This window comes from Palaemon carinicauda, chromosome 26 (assembly GCF_036898095.1).
Source record: "Palaemon carinicauda isolate YSFRI2023 chromosome 26, ASM3689809v2, whole genome shotgun sequence".
Classification (NCBI taxonomy): domain Eukaryota; kingdom Metazoa; phylum Arthropoda; class Malacostraca; order Decapoda; family Palaemonidae; genus Palaemon; species Palaemon carinicauda.
In genome coordinates this window covers 13,335,960-13,355,718 of record NC_090750.1, presented here as the reverse complement: position 1 = coordinate 13,355,718, position 19,759 = coordinate 13,335,960, and positions in this window count along the sequence as shown.

Genomic DNA, 19,759 nt, shown 5'->3' with positions numbered 1-19,759 from the left:
TTTTTGTTGTTGTTATATTTTCTTAATTTATTTTGCTGTGAAATTAGAAATGGAATACTGTTTACATGTGAAGCTTTATCATATTAATATTAGACGGTATTTTATTTACATTGATTTGTTTAAGAGACATCAATGAAAAGGATAATATAAAGGATATTAACACGATTAGTCTTAAGGATAATGAAGCTCATAAATTTCTGGCCATTGGCATAGATAGCGTAAAGATTAATATAACCTATGAAAAAATTGCAAAAGTAACCTAACGGTCAATGGCACAGTTAACATGAAGTAAATGAAATTGAAGAATTTTAGACCAATGACGCTGACAAAAAGAAATAGAGAACATGGCAAAGTCCGAAGCGATATACAAGACTATTAATGCATTAAAATCATTGTTTACATAATTATTTTTTCTTAAATTGCTAATTTGATTTAATTTTACGCTAAGATTTATTCAAATAAGCAGAATATTATATTTCCCCATAATAAGACTGATTATTTCTAATAATTGAAATGAAAACACTGTAATGTAAACATTAAATATTCTTTAACGAGATTTAACTGTTATTTCTACAAAGTATTAACTTCTATAAAACGTGGTATGAACATAAAATCTAACAAAAGTTAACTGGTAGATGTTTTCAAGAGTTCATCCAGCTCTTGATTTCCCTCATTTTCGTTGTATATGAAACCTAGCATATGCAATTTCTAGCTGTGTTTTGTATGTGTAACCCAGTTGTTCCTCTGATTGGCATTATCGTAAGGGTTACTATTCATAATTAATCCTTTTCATCAGTAGAAAAATGTTTCTTTATAGAAATTAAAAAAGAAGATGAAATTGAATTCCTATTAGGTGGTGTATTCAGTGTAATATTAGTATCATCTAAAATTTACCACCACTTTATAATAAATTAATGCCTTTTATTTCAAATCCTTTTCAGATATAATCGAATGATACTTAGGCTAAGCCAAAATTTGTTAACGGATATTATTCTAGATAATACAATTGTGTTATCATTCATATTCTCAGAATTTACGCGACCAACATAGCTAAAAGACTAGTTCTCCTCACATATATTATTTTTGTTTTTCGTCTATGTAAATATTACTAGTCTGTTTAAGGCTATTTTGCCGTGTTTTTCTGTAAAAAAAATCTGTCTTCATAGCCTACGAGATTTATTATTTTGACGGTTACTTTTTTCATGCTGTTTAAGTCGTTTATGTTTTTTTTTTTCCTTATTAATTATTTTATCCTTTACATCCTATCCTGGAGGTTTTCATATCCTTATTACAATTATGTTGTGATTTTCTGACATTATTGCAAAGATTCCCATACTAGAGTCCTCTAGAAAGTCCAATTAGAGTATGAGCCCAGATCATACGTTCGTGTGAAAGACGGCAAGAAGTCAAACATTACTATCGTCATATTTAACCCATATTTAATATATTTCTGTATTTCTGTCGGGGCAGAGCCAGGACTATGACCCTGAAATGTGTCATAAAAAGAGGGTAAAAAGGACATTTATTCATGTGAATTACGGCAAGGCTAAAAATAGTTTAGAATGGTTAACAGGCGTCTCCATATTACTGAAATGAGAATGACAATAACTTTGGGTGCAACGTTTCCCATGACAGCAAGCCCCATCCCAGAGGAAAAAAAAATATAATTTACTCTTATGAAAAGCAGTAAGGCTAGAAATGGTATAAATTTTTCCCTTGGAATCTGTTACATACTAGGTGGACAATGTCAGCCATTTTGCATGGGTCTTCGACCCTGATAGCAAGCCTAAATCAAACCTATGTTATACATAAAATTTATTTATGTGGCCAGCGTCAAGGCTAGAAATGGTCCGAATCATTCCTTTGGATTTTCCTACACACAAATTGGTAATGCCAGCCATTGGGGGGGGGGGGTTCTTTGACCCTGACAGCAAGCCTAAATCAAATCCGGGGCTAAAATTACCTACATTCCTGTCACTAGTGGCAATGCTATAAATTGTCTCAATCAGCCCTTTAGGGGTCTCATACACACTAAAAGGAAAACGACAGAAATTTTATGTCGGGCTTTCACTCTGAAAGTAACCCTACCTCAAATTTGATATTCATTCATATGAAAACATGCAAGGACTAAAATTGTCTCAACATTTCTCTAGGAGTCTCTTGCACACAAATATATTAAACAAAAATAATTTTTTACATAGAACTGTCTACTATACAGATATGAAAACAAAATCTAAATCAATGAAATAGTTTATTTATTAAAAGAGCAATTCTAGTTTACTTCTCTGAGTATAATTTCTTAGTAGCAATAATGTATTCCTTTATTGATGAAAATTAACGAAATTAACAATTATTCTATAAAAGAAAGAATTCTTTGTTGTTTAGAAAAAAAAACAATAAAAAATTACAAAGTCGAATAGATGAGATTGATGATCATTATATAATCAACACAAATAATTAACTATTAATATAATCAGAAACTGAAGGGCCTTAACATATTCAGACTTATTTTTATGTGTTTCTTATGCATATCAGGATGACGTATTATACCCAAGATTGGGCAACTGATAATAAACCTGCATACTGTATTTTCTCATTGTTTATTCTGCCTTTATGGAATTTTCAAATGAAAGATGGTGTCAATGACCCAAACCTGATTTTCGTATGGTACAGAGTTATAATGCTATAATGCTGTTGTATTATAAATTGAGATAGCCAGCTACAATGACATCGTATTTATTCACAGCTGAAAATAATTTATGTACACTGTAGTAGAAAAGGAAATATGAGATTGTCTTCTTCCTCGGTTATCTTACTCTCCTCACTCCATACATTGTGTGAATCCTCATCCTCCTTAGCCATCATTTGGTCCCAAATCTTCTCCATTGTCAGCTTTAATTATATTGTAGATCTCGGGACAGGGTTTCCAGTGAACCATATAGGTGGCACACCATTCCCAGTCTTCCTCCAGTCATAATTGATTGCACTCACCCCACCAGTAGGGTTGACTTTGTAGCGGGATGTCAACAAAACACAACCCCGCCACACCCTTGATCACTCTTACTTCCAAAATATCCCACAACACAAACTTTCCCCTTACTTTACTTTAAACTAGACTCTTGGACAGAAGGAAAATGAAAACAAAACATAGCCTTAAAACTATATTAACGCAACCACAACAGAACACAAATCATTAAACTTAACACAAAAACAGACAAAAATAGCACTTTTATATTTATATATTATAGCTGTGTGTGGGGGTACACAGAACTCACCAATAATCGAAAAAAATAATATCCTTTACATAAACCCAACACCGTCAGTCCACATACAGTACCGAAAAACACTTACCCACACACAGTACCGAAAGACACTTACCCACACACTAAAATAAATCACTTAATATTAAACCCAATCGTATACCACAACCCAGAAATAAATCAATATTTGTTTATGTGTGGAACTCTTTATCCACACTAGGGCCGACAATCCTTTTCGGCCAAAGCCACAACTCCCTGGCAGACGTAACACTGGCACAAGCTGCTATAACTGCCTCACTTAATTTGGCAGTCTATATCGTCATCATCATCCTCATCAATAAGCAATCGAAATCGTAATTGTAATAAACAGGCCAGGTCGTCAACAGTTGATCAATCCACTAGAGCATTCTAAACACAAGTTCCTTAAGTGAGCCAGGTCATCAATAGTCAAATTCAAATAAATCTTCTCCCCAAAGGAGGAATCGCGGCTCAGAACATAAAAACACTAAACAGCCGGCTTCCGAAGAACAAAAAAATGCAGAACCGACTCCTTCTATCGTTCGAGATCCAATGCTTTCGCCCAAGACATTCATCACCACCCTATCCTAGCTAAAAAGGTAAACAAACAACCTCAAATATACCAACAATCTTTCCAACTTCAAACAATCATTCGCTAATTATCCTTGTTCTTCGGCGCGCACCGCGGACACACAAAACACGCACACACAAACGCACATACACATTCTCTCTCTCTCTCTCTCTCTCTCTCTCTCTCTCTCTCTCTCTCTCTCTCTCTCTCTCTCTCTCTCTCTCTCACAAAACTATGCAAATAAACACTTACTCTCTCTCTCTCTCTCTCTCTCTCTCTCTCTCTCTCTCTCTCTCTCTCTCTCTCTCTCTAATGACAAAGCTAAAGCAAATAAAATGTCTCGATTTAACAATACTAAAACAACTCTCTCTCTCTCTCTCTCTCTCTCTCTCTCTCTCTCTCTCTCTCTCTCTCTCTCTCTCTCTCTCTCTCTCTCTCTCGATTTGGCAAAACAAAAATAAATTAAAATAAAATTAATCCTCCACATTCCTCCCCCCTTACTTTGCCAAATCCTCACACAACACTTACCTATTTTCTCATTACCCAGTCGCAGTCTGGAACGGGACCTCGGCTTCGAGTAACTGGGCCTTCATATACCTGCACTCTCTCATTCACTTCCTCCATGTCGTTTTCATTCAACGTACTATTACGATTCCCGTCTATGCTCTGCTCGTCTAAGATATCATTCACTATTTCATCTACCTCAGTTTCATCTGGCCCGAAAATCCCACTAATTTCTGTCAACAATTCATCCATTACATCTAAACCATATTCTACTCTAACAAAAGAATCATTCATACTGCTTATCATTCTCCTATCTTTCATTCTCGTGTCCGTCATACGTTCTCTTGCCTCATCTAACGAAAAACCACACACACTATAAGTATCATTCATACTCATCCAAGTTTCATCTGTATTAATACATTTATCTTCCATACTCACCTGTACATTTACACCCTTGTCCTGCTTATTCTGATTCCCGCCTACAACTACAAAATTTTCCCGTCTTTTATCCCCAGTAAAATTCTCAGACTTCTTTTTCTTTCCATACTCTACTAACACCAATTGCTTATCTTCTAAACCTAATGCCTCACACATACTCGGTTCATACTTGTTAGTTTTCAGCCATTTATTCATACCATTCTCCTGAATATATCTTGGTACCTCCTTCCATTTCCGCAACTGATTGTGGTGTGCCCTAACCTTTTCCACACTACCATCCACACTTACCTTACCTAAAACATAACTCAACCCACTAGAACCAACATCTAACACCTCATATGGACCTTCAAACTTATCACGTACCTTATTGACATTCATTCTTCCCTTTTCAATTACTTCTTTTAACACTTTCTCTCCCACTTTGTAGCTTTCAAATCTCTCATTTGCTTTCTTCCAAACATCTCTATCATTCTCGGACACACTCAATCTCGGTCTTACTATTTTTTCAAAATTCAACACAAACTTACACGGAGACATACCAGTACTCTTGTGCACCGTCGCATTATACGCCCACAACGCACGCCCAACATATAAATCCCAATCATTATCACATGTACTCATCATCCGCAAAATTTCTGTTAAGGTTCTTACAGTCCTTTCAGCCAAACCATTCGCACTTGGCATATACGGAGTCGAATACACATGTTCAATGCCCCATTCTCTCAACATCTGCTCAAACTCCCATCCAACAAACTCCGGACCATTGTCACTTAACATTTTTGCAGGCTTACACACACTCATCGGCAACATCACTTGACTTACCATTCTCGCTACAGTCTCACTTCTTTTATTCTTGATGGGTACTGCATATGCAAACTTACTGATATGATTGACCATGACAACCATTCCCACATGTCTTCTCGCAGTCACAGGCAACGAAACACAATCAATCACAAACATCTCAAATGGCTCTTTCATACGTAATCTCAGAACAGGCGGACTTGCATGCATGCTCTGATACTTCCCCTTCTGACAATCCTCACAAGTGGTCGCTACATCCCTACAAATTTGACTCAACCCAGGCGTAAACAACCTCTCTCGCATGCATTCCCACAATTTATTCTTCCCCATATGCCCATACCTGTCATGCACTACCATACACATACTTACAGCTGCATGCATTGGAAATACAGGAACATATATATCTTCATCCATTCCCCTATGCAAAAAATACACAATATTCTTACAAACAACAAATCTTTTAACAACTTTCTTATACGCTTCCAAATCACACGGCCATTCTTCCACCCTAATACCATTTAAAATACATTCACGTAACCTATTTATCTCTAAACATTCACCTTGCATTTCTTCCACCTCTTCTTTGCTCAACAAATCATCTTCACTTTTTGCAATATCAATCATGCCAACAAAATTTGCCATGAATACACTATTATCCTCAATTACTATTACCTTACAGCCATTCTTTGAAAGCAAACCCTTACCAACATCAACTGACACATGGTGCAACCTCAAAAAATCTATTCCCATCAAAAAACAACTAGGCATTTCATTCTCTCCCATTACAATAAAATTATGTTCAACTTCCATACTCCCTAGTTTCACCTTCAACCTCACTTCTTCCCAAACAAGTAAACTTCCCTGACCTATTCCATGAATTCTCACACTCGTACACTGTCTTTTCACTTCCCAATTGTACCTCTCAATTTCCCTGATAACCGACTCATTTACTAATGACACTTGAGCACCCGTATCAATTAAACTACAATATTCATTCTCATTTATATTCACATATGTCATCATCCTTCCTTTTACACCATGCATGCATACATTTACTCTCCTTTCAATTCTGTCGCTCACTTCGCCAATATGTTCATCATCATATTCACTGTCCTCTATACCGTCATATCTTAGATTAAGGTCACTTGCACCATTATCCTTCTCACTCAACAATTTGCAACATTCCTCATTACATTGAATCCTCAAAATATATTCCCTACCATTCTCCTTACATGCCCTATATTCCATCGGTCGATTCCATCCAAAATACAAATACACAGTTACACCATACAACATACTTACCACCAATAATATCCTTGATAATACTTCCCCTTCTAGTACACTACTCTCCTCCTCATACACCATTTCTTTTGACACTTCATTCATCACCCTTCTTTTAAGCTCGCTTACACTACCTGGTATTTCCGTATTTAAACCCTCTTGTACCAACTTACTTAAACCCATTAGGATACACTTATATACCATATCTTGCCCTTCACAAATCTGCTCCACAACTAAACCTTCAGGCAACCTTTCAGAATTCTGATTACTCTCTTTATCTTCCATCCTCCCATGCATCCTCGACATTGCATCTGCTATCACATTCTTATTTCCCGGTACATATTCTAACCTAAACTCAAATTCATTCAAATCCTCTATGGTCCTAGCAACCCTTCCATTCACACACTCTTTCCTTATCATATACACTAGGGGCTGATGGTCAGTACGCACAATGAATTTTACACCATACAAAAATACTTTCAATGCTTTCACACAAAATCGTATTGCAGCCAATTCCCTGTCAATCGTCGAATACTTCCGCTCAGCTTTATTAAATGCTTTACTAACATACGCTATTACTCTCAATTGCTCTTCTCCATTTACTCTCTGCATTTGAACCAAACAACCACCCATACTAACCCCACTCGCATCCGTATACAACTCTAGCATATTCGCATTTTCACTGTAGTCCGGAAATGCCAAAGTGACGTCTTTTGCGGCCTCTTCCTTCAACCTTTCAAACGCTTCTATCATCCGATCATCCCATTTTAATTTTGTACTATTCCTTTTACCCGTCCATTCATTCAAAGGCTTCCCTATACCAGAACAATCTCTAACAAACTTGCGCCCAAACTCAACTAAACCAAGAAAACCTCGCAACTCACGCACAGTCCGGGGACGTGGAAATTCTCGCACCTTATTCACAAACTTGTCACTCTTCCTTATACCAGATTCACCCACTACATGCCCAAGAAATTCCACCTCCCTGGACAACCATGTACACTTCTGAAGCTTAATTTTCACACCAACTTCAATTAACCGCATCAACACTGCCTCAAGCAACCGCATATGTTCCTCAATAGTCTCGCTCGCAATCAGAATATCATCTATAAAAACAGTCACCTTCTGTCGATCGAACCCAGCCAAAACTACATTCCGACTGCACCTTCACCCATAACTGTTTTCATCATCCCCATTACTTGCCCCATCATAGCTTCCATTCGTTTCTCATTTTCTCGCATCCTCATCTCAACACCCTCTTCCACTCTCTCTACAGTTCCCTGAAGTTCCCTAAGTTTCCTTTGCATCTCCTCATTCTCACTACTTAACCTCGCATTCTCCAACAACAACCTCTCCTCTTTTAAACTGGTAATGACAATTACTGCTCGAAAATGCTGTAATGGGCCTGCTCCCCTCTGCCAGAGGCATCTGGTAATAGCCCCTAACTAAATCTAACTTAGTAAAAACTTTCATTCCATGCATCTTATAAACACAATCAGACACCACATTCATTGGAAAACGTTCTTTAACAGTCACCTCATTCACCTTCCTATAATCAATACACATACGTAAACTTCCATCAGGCTTTCGTACAGGGACAATAGGGCTATTCCAGGCACTCTCACTCCTTTCTATTACACCCATACGCTCTAATTCCTGACACTGCTCCTCTATCTCCTTGGCAATAGGCGGAGAAAAATGCCTGGGACGCTGATATATGGGGGTATCATCACTGAGAACTATTTTAAATTCTGGCAGGTCTGACCCCCCACAATCATCGTCACCGAGACTCACAACTCTCCGCTTATCCCATAACATCTTAAGCAATCGTTCCCTTTCGACCTCACTTATACTCTCATCTAACTTAATTCTTCCTTTCAATGTATCGTAATCCCAATCGTCATCGTTCTTTACCTTACCAGCCATTACCTGTCTCGCCTTAACATATCTTCCATCCTCTACATTGATCAGTGTATACATACATCCCATGCAATCGCCCTCACGTATTCCACGTACTCTCTTCCTCCTAACACTCGGCAACAACCTTACATACACCTGGGGTTCCTGCATATTCATAACACCATCATATATATACGCACTCGTTTTCACCAAATTTCCTGCTTCCATACCTTCCACTACATGTTCATCCTCGTCACTATTTGAAATTCCCAGACTACTCGGCCATGCAACTTTTACACTAATAACCTCACCTTTCTTACCCGATAACTTTACACTTTCCTTTGCTACCAACGGCACTCCCTTCCACACCTTCGTACTCACTCTGCCGTCTTCCCTTAAATAAAATTCCCCACAAATATTACCTTTAACCTTTATTTCAATCATATTCACACTTGGATGTACAATCATACCACATTTTTTCAGAAATTTATACCCAAGCAGTACGTCATATTTCTCATTCGCTCCCTCGACCACGTAAAAATCATTATCCTCCATCATCAGCCCCCCAATCATAACATTTTCCCGCAACTTTCCTTGCACAGGCATACGCAAATTACCAATACCTTTTACTTCCCCCTTACATCCCTTAAATTCACAAACCTCTTTTACCTTATCATATGCATTCCTAAACATTAAATTGACACCACAACCAGTATCAATCAAACCAACCAACTCTACACCATTAAAAATCATTTTCACACTCATGCAATCATGTGCTCTTTCTCCCATCACATCTTCATGCAATAAACCCTCACGAACATGCATCACATTCACTCCCCACACACACGAGGACTCACCCAGCTGAACCCTCTGAGTAATTAGTTTCCCGAACATCCTGGCTGACTTGACCCCCTCTTTCTACAAACCCTAGCTACATGCCCATCTGCACCACATTCAGTACACTTACCCCGTGGCTCCTTGCACATTCTAGCATAATGACCATCCTTACCACAATTACCACAAATTACATTCATACGATTATTACGGCATCCACTCGCTATGTGTCCAGTCATACCACACCGATAACACTTAACCACTTTCTCTTTCTTACAGTCGCTAATACGATGCCCTGTCTCTCCACACCCGAAACATGCTCCTAATGCCCATCTACACTCGTTCTTTTTATGTCCTACCTTCCCACACCTATAACACCTCTCTTCACGGATACCACTACCTAACCTAACTTGCTGCGTACTAGCACTTCTATCTCTCCAAACTTGATTTCCCTGTCTAAACCCATCATTTCTCGGCATGGGTATTCCTACATTACTCACCCTAACACTTCTATCTACTACACTATCAGCTGCCCTCATTGGCCCTCTCATAACAGCATCTCTAAAACTACCAAATTCTGGCACACTTTCCTCCATTCCAGTTCTTACACTCACAGATTTACTTTCTTTCATACACCTATCCAACTCGTAATCCTCAACTATCTCTAAAATATCATCCCAAGTCAATCTCTCTCTAGTCCATCTCATTTTCTCCTTCCGTTTCAAATTAATAAACTCACACACACTCTCTGGTACTGTACCCAAAAACTTCTTCATTAGTTCCTTATTTTCATTTATTCCTTCGTCCCCATACTTCTTTCTAGCCAATGTTTCTAAACGACATACATACATCGAGATTGCTTCACCCACCTTCATTCGTGCTTCATCAAAATCATTTTTTCGCTTATACCTAACACTACCTTTCATACGTTTTACCTGTTCAATTATCCTCTTCTTTACACTTTCATACTCAACCTCTCCTACACTCATTATCACCCCATACATCGTCAACAAATATCCTGACAAAAATTCTCCCAACTCCCTAGCCCAAACTCTCTTACTATCCCCATACTTAGCCTGACAAAACTTTTCATATTCCCTAAAGAAGTCATATACATCCCTACTGCTATGTTCATTAAACCTTTCACACCTAGGTACCTCTCTCATAAACACTGTCTTACAAACTTCCTCTACTTCATTCTCACTACTATCTTCACTGTCTACTCCCTTCTTGTTGCCTTCTTCTTCATTTGAATACAATGAATCTAGTTCTACACTCAAAGTCCTATCTTTAACTATCCCCTTCTTACCCTTTTTCTTACCACCTTCACCCAATCATGATCATCCTCACTCACACCCTGACCTTTCTTCTTTTCTTTCTTCACATTATCTTTACCTTTCTTCTCAGTCTTCCTATCACCCTTTGTTCCAATCTTACTATGTCTAGGCCCTTTACTTTCAATATCACTATCACTACCTTCCCCATTATCACTTACCCTATCCTCTTCCACCATCAACCCGTTACCAGAAGCAGAAGCCACTCCTCCGACTGCACCTTCACCCATGACTGTTTTCATCATCCCCATTACTTGCCCCATCATAGCTTCCATTCGTTTCTCATTTTCTCGCATCCTCATCTCAACACCCTCTTCCACTCTCTCTACAGTTCCCTGAAGTTCCCTAAGTTTCCTTTGCATCTCCTCATTCTCACTACTTAACCTCGCATTCTCCAACAACAACCTCTCCTCTCGCTCATTAGACAACCGCAATTCCTCCTTTAAAATATGCAACTGTTCTTCCATTAACTCCATTTCAATACCTTTAATATTTTAAGTATTTCCAAAACCTATTTACCCTTGTCCAAAAGTCCAGTTTCAATCCCACCTTCAACAGTCGTCCCTGTTCGGGCGCCAAATTTATGTAGCGGGATGTCAACAAAACACAACCCCCCCACACCCTTGATCACTCTTACTTCCAAAATATCCCACAACACAAACTTTCCCCTTACTTTACTTTAAACTAGACTCTTGGACAGAAGGGAAATTAAAACAAAACATAGCCTTAAAACTATATTAACGCAACCATAACAGAACACAAATCATTAAACTTAACACAAAAACAGACAAAAATGGCACTTTTATATTTATATATTATTGCTGTGTGTGGGGGTACACAGAACTCACCAATAATCGAAAAAAAAAATATCCTTTACATAAACCCAACACCGTCGGTCCACATACAGTACCGAAAAACACTTACCCACACACAGTACCGAAAGACACTTACCCACACACTAAAATAAATCACTTAATATTAAACCCAATCGTATACCACAACCCAGAAATAAATCAATATTTGTTTATGTGTGGAACTCTTTATCCACACTAGGGCCGACAATCCTTTTCGGCCAAAGCCACAACTCCCTGGCAGACGTAACACTGGCACAAGCTGCTATAACTGCCTCACTTAATTTGGCAGTCTATATCGTCATCATCATCCTCATCAATAAGCAATCGAAATCGTAATTGTAATAAACAGGCCAGGTCGTCAACAGTTGATCAATCCACTAGAGCATTCTAAACACAAGTTCCTTAAGTAAGCCAGGTCATCAATAGTCAAATTCAAATAAATCTTCTCCCCAAAGGAGGAATCGCGGCTCAGAACATAAAAACACTAAACAGCCGGCTTCCGAAGAACAAAAAAATGCAGAACCGACTCCTTCTATCGTTCGAGATCCAATGCTTTCGCCCAAGACATTCATCACCACCCTATCCTAGCTAAAAAGGTAAACAAACAACCTCAAATATACCAACAATCTTTCCAACTTCAAACAATCATTCGCTAATTATCCTTGTTCTTCGGCGGGCACCGCGGACACACAAAACACGCACACACAAACGCACATACACATTCTCTCTCTCTCTCTCTCTCTCTCTCTCTCTCTCTCTCTCTCTCTCTCTCTCTCTCTCTCTCACAAAACTATGCAAATAAACACTTACTCTCTCTCTCTCTCTCTCTCTCTCTCTCTCTCTCTCTCTCCTCTCTCTCTCTCTCTAATGACAAAGCTAAAGCAAATAAAATGTCTCGATTTAACAATACTAAAACAACTCTCTCTCTCTCTCTCTCTCTCTCTCTCTCTCTCTCTCTCTCTCTCTCTCTCTCTCTCTCTCTCTCTCTCTCTCTCTCTCTCTCGATTTTGGCAAAACAAAAATAAATTAAAATAAAATTAATCCTCCACAACTTCATCCGATTAGCTTGTATCCACATTTTAGCTACAAATTTTCTTCTGTCAATATGATGAGTAAACATTTCTTAACATGGAGGAAAGTAGGCACAGTTAATTTCCATTCTTTTCAGTGGATCTGTTTGGTTACCCCGCGTATGCATTGAGGCCTTATAAGTTGCTTCATTGGAGTGTTAAAACCATACAATACAATCCACACATGTAAGAGGTCACGGCGATCATGTCTATTTCTGTTGTCAGAGAAGTCAGGGCATTTACATGAATTTATGAAGTGATTGCTGAAATTATTTTACCTTACCCAATCTGTAGAAAGCCAATGCAAAATCACATCCAGTGACGGCATAAAACCTGTTGAGAGCCTTAGTCAGGCCAGAGTGGTTATCTTCAAGTCAAGCAGTAATAAGAGATATGTTGATGTCGGAACAGGACGATTTGGCGCCTGCTCTTTGGCGCCGCCATTCTGGCGATAGACAGTTTGGCACTCATTGTTTTGGCGATGAGCTGTTTTGACGCCCAAGAAACAAACTTAAGGGCCATTCGCATATTTGGTTCTTGTTTAGTGATCACCTCATTACACCAAAGGCTCGTATGATTTGAGAATTGTAATATTAAACCAGTTGTTACGATATTCAAGTCTTGTTTAATTCTCCCTATACTATATGCCCTATTACCTTAATAAGCGTCGATCAACATTCGTGAAAATGTTTTGAATGATAACTGAGATGTCTGCAGAGCTGCAACCAAAGGGCATTTATTGTGAGTATGAACAAGCAGCTTTTTCTACAATGACAGAATATTTTCTGGATGTGGAGTTGAAAGGCTGCTTCTTCCATTTTGCACATAATATTCATAAGCACTTGAAACAACTTGGGCTCCAACATTTGTATAATAATGACCCCGACTTCTCAGTAAAAGCCAAAATAATCGTTGCTTTATCTTTTGTACCTATTTCTCACATGGATGTTTACATCGATGCTTTGGCGCAATATTTACCTGAAGAACTCCAGCCGTTAATGAACTGGGTCGGAGATAATTATGTAGGAAGACATCTGAGGAGGGGAAATGGCCGACGTTCACCACTTTTCTCTATGCAAAGGTGGAATATGTATAGTCGAACAATATTAGGTGAGGACAGGACAAACAATCATGCTGAAGCTACGCAGAGGAAAATCTATGCAGAGCTTGGAATGAACCACCCAGTTATATTGAAATTCATTGATGGCATAAAGAGAATTCAGAAAGGACGCGATTCTTATTATGAACAACTAATGGCTGGGAATCCTCCTGCTTGAAAATGCTCAAAATACATTAAGACTGATGAACACATCTTATCACAGTACAGCAGTTTGATTCACGGGAACCACTGGAATACTCAAGTGGTTTGGCATATAACTATGAAATGCATTAACATGTTGGTGAAAATATTTAATTTTATTTCATTTTTGTAGCATTTTAATACTGTATTGCTGAAAATAAATAAAACTTTTTTATTTAATGTTATTTTTGACCCATGTAATGTGTATATATATATATATATATATATATATATATATATATATATATATAAACACACACACATTTATATATATATATATATATATATATATATATATATATATATATATATATATATATATATATATGTATATATATATACATAAATATATATATATATATATATATATATATATATATATATATATATATATATATATATATATATATATATATATATATATATATATATTTATACATCATACATATACCAAAGGCACTTCCCCCAATTTTGGGGGGTAGCCGACAACAACAAGAAACAAAACAAAAAGGGGACCTCTACTCTCTACGTTCCTCCAGCCTAACCAGGGACTCAGCCGAGTTCAGCTGGTACTGCTAGGGTGCCACAGCCCAACCTCCCACATTTCCACCACAGATGAAGCTTCATACTGCTGAGTCCCCTACTGCTGCTACCTCCGCGGTCATCTAAGGCACCGGAGGAAGCAGCAGGGCCTACCGGAACTGCGTCACAATCGCTTGCCATTCATTCCTATTTCTAGCACGCTCTCTTGCCTCTCTCACATCTATCCTCCTATCACCCAGAGCTTTCTTCACACCATCCATCCACCCAAACCTTGGCCTTCCTCTTGTACTTCTCCCATCAACTCTTGCATTCATCACCTTCTTTAGCAGACAGCCATTTTCCATTCTCTCAACATGGCCAAACCACCTCAACACATTCATATCCACTCTAGCCGCTAACTCATTTCTTACACCCGTTCTCACCCTCACCACTTCCTTCCTAACCCTATCTACTCGAGATACACCAGCCATACTCCTCAGACACTTCATCTCAAACACATTCAATTTCTGTCTCTCCATCACCTTCATTCCCCACAACTCCGATCCATACATCACAGTTGGTACAATCACTTTCTCATATAGAACTCTCTTTACATTCATGCCCAATCCTCTATTTTTTACTACTCCCTTAACTGCCCCCAACACTTTGCAACCTTCATTCACTCTCTGACGTACATCTGCTTCCACTCCACCATTTGCTGCAACAACAGACCCCAAGTACTTAAACTGATCCACCTCCTCAAGTAACTCTCCATTCAACATGACATTCAACCTTGCACCACCTTCCCTTCTCATACATCTCATAACCTTACTCTTACCCACATTAACTCTCAACTTCCTTCTCTCACACACCCTTCTAAATTCTGTCACTAGTCGGTCAAGCTTCTCTTCTGTGTCTGCTACCAGTACAGTATCATCCGCAAACAACAACTGATTTACCTCCCATTCGTGATCATTCTCGCCTACCAGTTTTAATCCTCGTCCAAGCACTCTAGCATTCACCTCTCTCACCACTCCATCAACATACAAGTTAAACAACCACGGCGACATCACACATCCCTGTCTCAGCCCCACTCTCACCGGAAACCAATCGCTCACCTCATTTCCTATTCTAACACATGCTTTACTACCTGTGTAGAAACTTTTCACTGCTTGCAACAACCTTCCACCAACTCCATATAACCTCATCACATTCCACATTGCTTCCCTATCAACTCTATCATATGCTTTCTCCAGATCCATAAACGCAACATACACCTCCTTACCTTTTGCTAAATATTTCTCGCATATCTGCCTAACTGTAAAAATCTGATTCATACAACCCCTACCTCTTCTAAAACCACCCTGTACTTCCAAGATTGCATTCTCTGTTTTATCCTTAATCCTATTAATCAGTATTCTACCATACACTTTTCCAACTACACTCAACAAACTAATACCTCTTGAATTACAACACTCATGCACATCTCCCTTACCCTTATATAGTGGTACAATACATGCACAGACCCAATCTACTGGTACCATTGACAACACAAAACACACATTAAACAATCTCACCAACCATTCAAGTACAGTCACACCCCCTTCCTTCAACATCTCAGCTTTCACACCATCCATACCCGATGCTTTTCCTACTCTCGTTTCATCTAGTGCTCTCCTCACTTCCTCTATTGTAATCTCTCTCTCATTCTCATCTCCCATCACTGGCACCTCAACACCTGGAACCGCAATTATATCTGCCTCCCTATCATCCTCAACATTCAGCAAACTTTCAAAATATTCCGCCCACCTTTTCCTTGCCTCCTCTCCTTTTAACAACCTTCCATTTCCATCTTTCACTGTCTCTTCAATTCTTGCGCCGGCCTTCCTTACTCTCTTCACTTCTTTCCAAAACTTCTTCTTATTCTCTTCATATGACTGACCCAGTCCCTGACCCCACCTCAGGTCAGCTGCCCTCTTTGCCTCACGTACCTTGCGCTTTACTTCCACCTTTTGCTCTCTATATTTTTCATACTTCTCTATACTATTACTCTGCAGCCATTCTTCAAAAGCCCTCTTTTTCTCTTCCACTTTTACCTTCACTCCTTCATTCCACCATTCACTGCCCTTCCTCATGCTGCCTCCAACAACCTTCTTGCCACATACATCACTTGCAATCCCAACAAAATTTTCTTTTGCTAACTTCCACTCCTCCTCTAAATTACCAGTTTCTCTTACTCTCACCTCGTCATATGCCATTTTCAACCTTTCCTGATATTTACTTTTTACCCCCGGTTTTATTAGCTCTTCAACCCTCACTAGCTCCCTTTTACATCCACCTACTCTATTCCCCCACTCTTTTGCTACAACTAATTTTCCTTCCACCAAAAAATGATCAGACATACCGTTAGCCATACCCCTAAACACGTGCACGTCTTTCAATCTTCCAAACATTCTCTTAGCTATCAACACATAATCCATTAATGCCCTTTCTACTACTCTTCCATTTGCCACTCTTACCCATGTATACTTATTTTTATCTTTCTTTTTAAAAAAGCTAGCACTTATTACCATCTCTTGTTCAACACACATATCTACCAGTCTCTCACCACTCTCATTTTCACCTGGTATGCCATATTTCCCAATGACACCTTCTACCTCTCCAGCACCCACTCTAGCATTTAAGTCACCCATAACAACTACATAATTCCTTCTACCCAGTCCTTCTACACACCTAGTTAATTCATTCCAGAACTCATTCCGCTCTTCTTCACTTTTCTCACTACCTGGCCCATACGCACTGACAAACGCCCAACATTCCCTACCCAACCTAACCCTTACCCACATTAACCTAGATGATATCTCCTTCCATTCCACTACTTTACCTGTCATCCATTCACTCAACAATAAAGCCACACCCTCTCTCGCTCTTCCCCTTTCAATCCCAGACACTCTACCAGACATTTCACCAAACATCACTTCACCCTTTCCTTTCATCTTTGTCTCTCACAAGGCCAATACATCCATCCTTCTACTTCTAAACATACTTCCAATCTCACATCTTTTACTCTCTATCGTACTACATCCACGCACATTCAAACACCCCAAAACTAGAGTGCGGGGAGCAGTCACTCTCCCCCCAGCTCCATCTCTTTATATATATATATATATATATATATATATATATATATATATATATATATATATATATATATATATATATATATGTATATATATATATATATGTGTGTGTGTGTTTATATATATATATATATATATATATATATATATATATATATATATATATATATATATATATATATATATATATATATATATATATATATATATATATATATATATATATAAACACACACACACACACACACACACACACACACACACATATATATATATATATATATATATATATATATATATATATATATATATATATATATATATATATATATATATATATATATATATATATATATATATACATATATATATATATATATATATATATATATATATATATATATATATATATATATATATATATATATATATATGTATATATATATATATATATATATATATATATATATATATATATATATATATATCAGGTCAGAGAATTTTCAAGCTGTCGCTAAAAGGGCTAGCGCCAAAACCATTTAACGCCAAAACGGCGGCGCCAAATCATCGTTGCCAAAAGAGCGGTGCCAAAACGTACTGGACTCGTTGATGTAACGGCAATAGTTACCTGAACCATAGTCCATTATTAATGACATGTAGTCTGAGACTCATGAGGATAACCAACAAACCATTGTCAGACGATCTTACCATGATGGATGACCCGCTGTAATTCTCCTCACATGGAAAGTATTGAGTTTGTCAGCTTCCTCATACTGAGCATATAAATGCCTTGGCTCCTCCACTTCCAACCTCTATCATAGTGAACATGATCTTTGTCACTCTGCCGGATCTGGTCCACGGATAACAAATGTGGGTTGATTCCTTATACAACAAGATATCCTTTCATGATATTTAATATAAGGGGCCTAATGCTTATGAAGCAAAAGGTGAGTATTTTCCCCTCTAGAAGAACATACATTGTCCAGGAAATCCCTGGCCATAGTTTCATAAGTTGACCTGCTGTGGCGAAGTAGGGTTTTTTGTTGGATGGATCCACCAGCAGCAGCTCTAACACTGGCTTGAGTTAGAGTGTTGTCAATCAAATCTGTGCCCTGGTTTCCCTCGAGCACTTTAGTGAGAGTTACCTTGGCTGTATTGTTGGGAGTTCCATCACTATGACTAAGGGAGAGGGTCTTACCTATAATTGAGAAAGCTGAAATGTGCTGAAGGTCACATGTGACATGTTTTACTTTCCAGAGCTAGAATTCTTGCAAACAAATCCCAGGCTCTTGCTGTTCTATTTTTATCTTTGCAAGAAATTAGAGGTTTGGAGTTTTCTGTGGCAAAGTATTATACCTTAGTTCAAGTTTTAGTTATCATGATTCTTGAATTATCCGCTTCATACTCAGTCCTAAATTTTAATCAAATTTTTACTCCAAGCCTCGGTGTACTTAAAAGGTAAACTTTTGTTTCTTCCTTTGCTTATTTATCTGATACAACCTTGACTAGTTGATCTGGTTACTGAATATTTAAGGGGCTACAGGTATAGCTAATGACTCTAGGTAAACTCAATATCATTGTTTTCATGCTTGCTGGTTGTTTCTTGAAGGTGTACAATTCAACGGAATTAGGATGAGGCCATACCACGCTAAAGTCAAGGTAACAGACTATAATCTGAAGAAAAAAATTTCAGAATTTCTGAAAGCAGTTATTCCTCTAATAGGTCATGCAACAACCCAGTTAACAGTCTGCACTAAAGTTAGATCAACTGCACATTTTGAGTATAATTTACTGGTGTGTAAGATAGAGGATGCCTCTTCGTATAGAATTTTGAAAGCTATAGAGTTCAACTGTCGAAGTTTTATAAGGAAAAGAGACTCCCATCTTGCAGATTTTGGACGATTTAAAGAAAATGTCAATAAAATAGAATTTG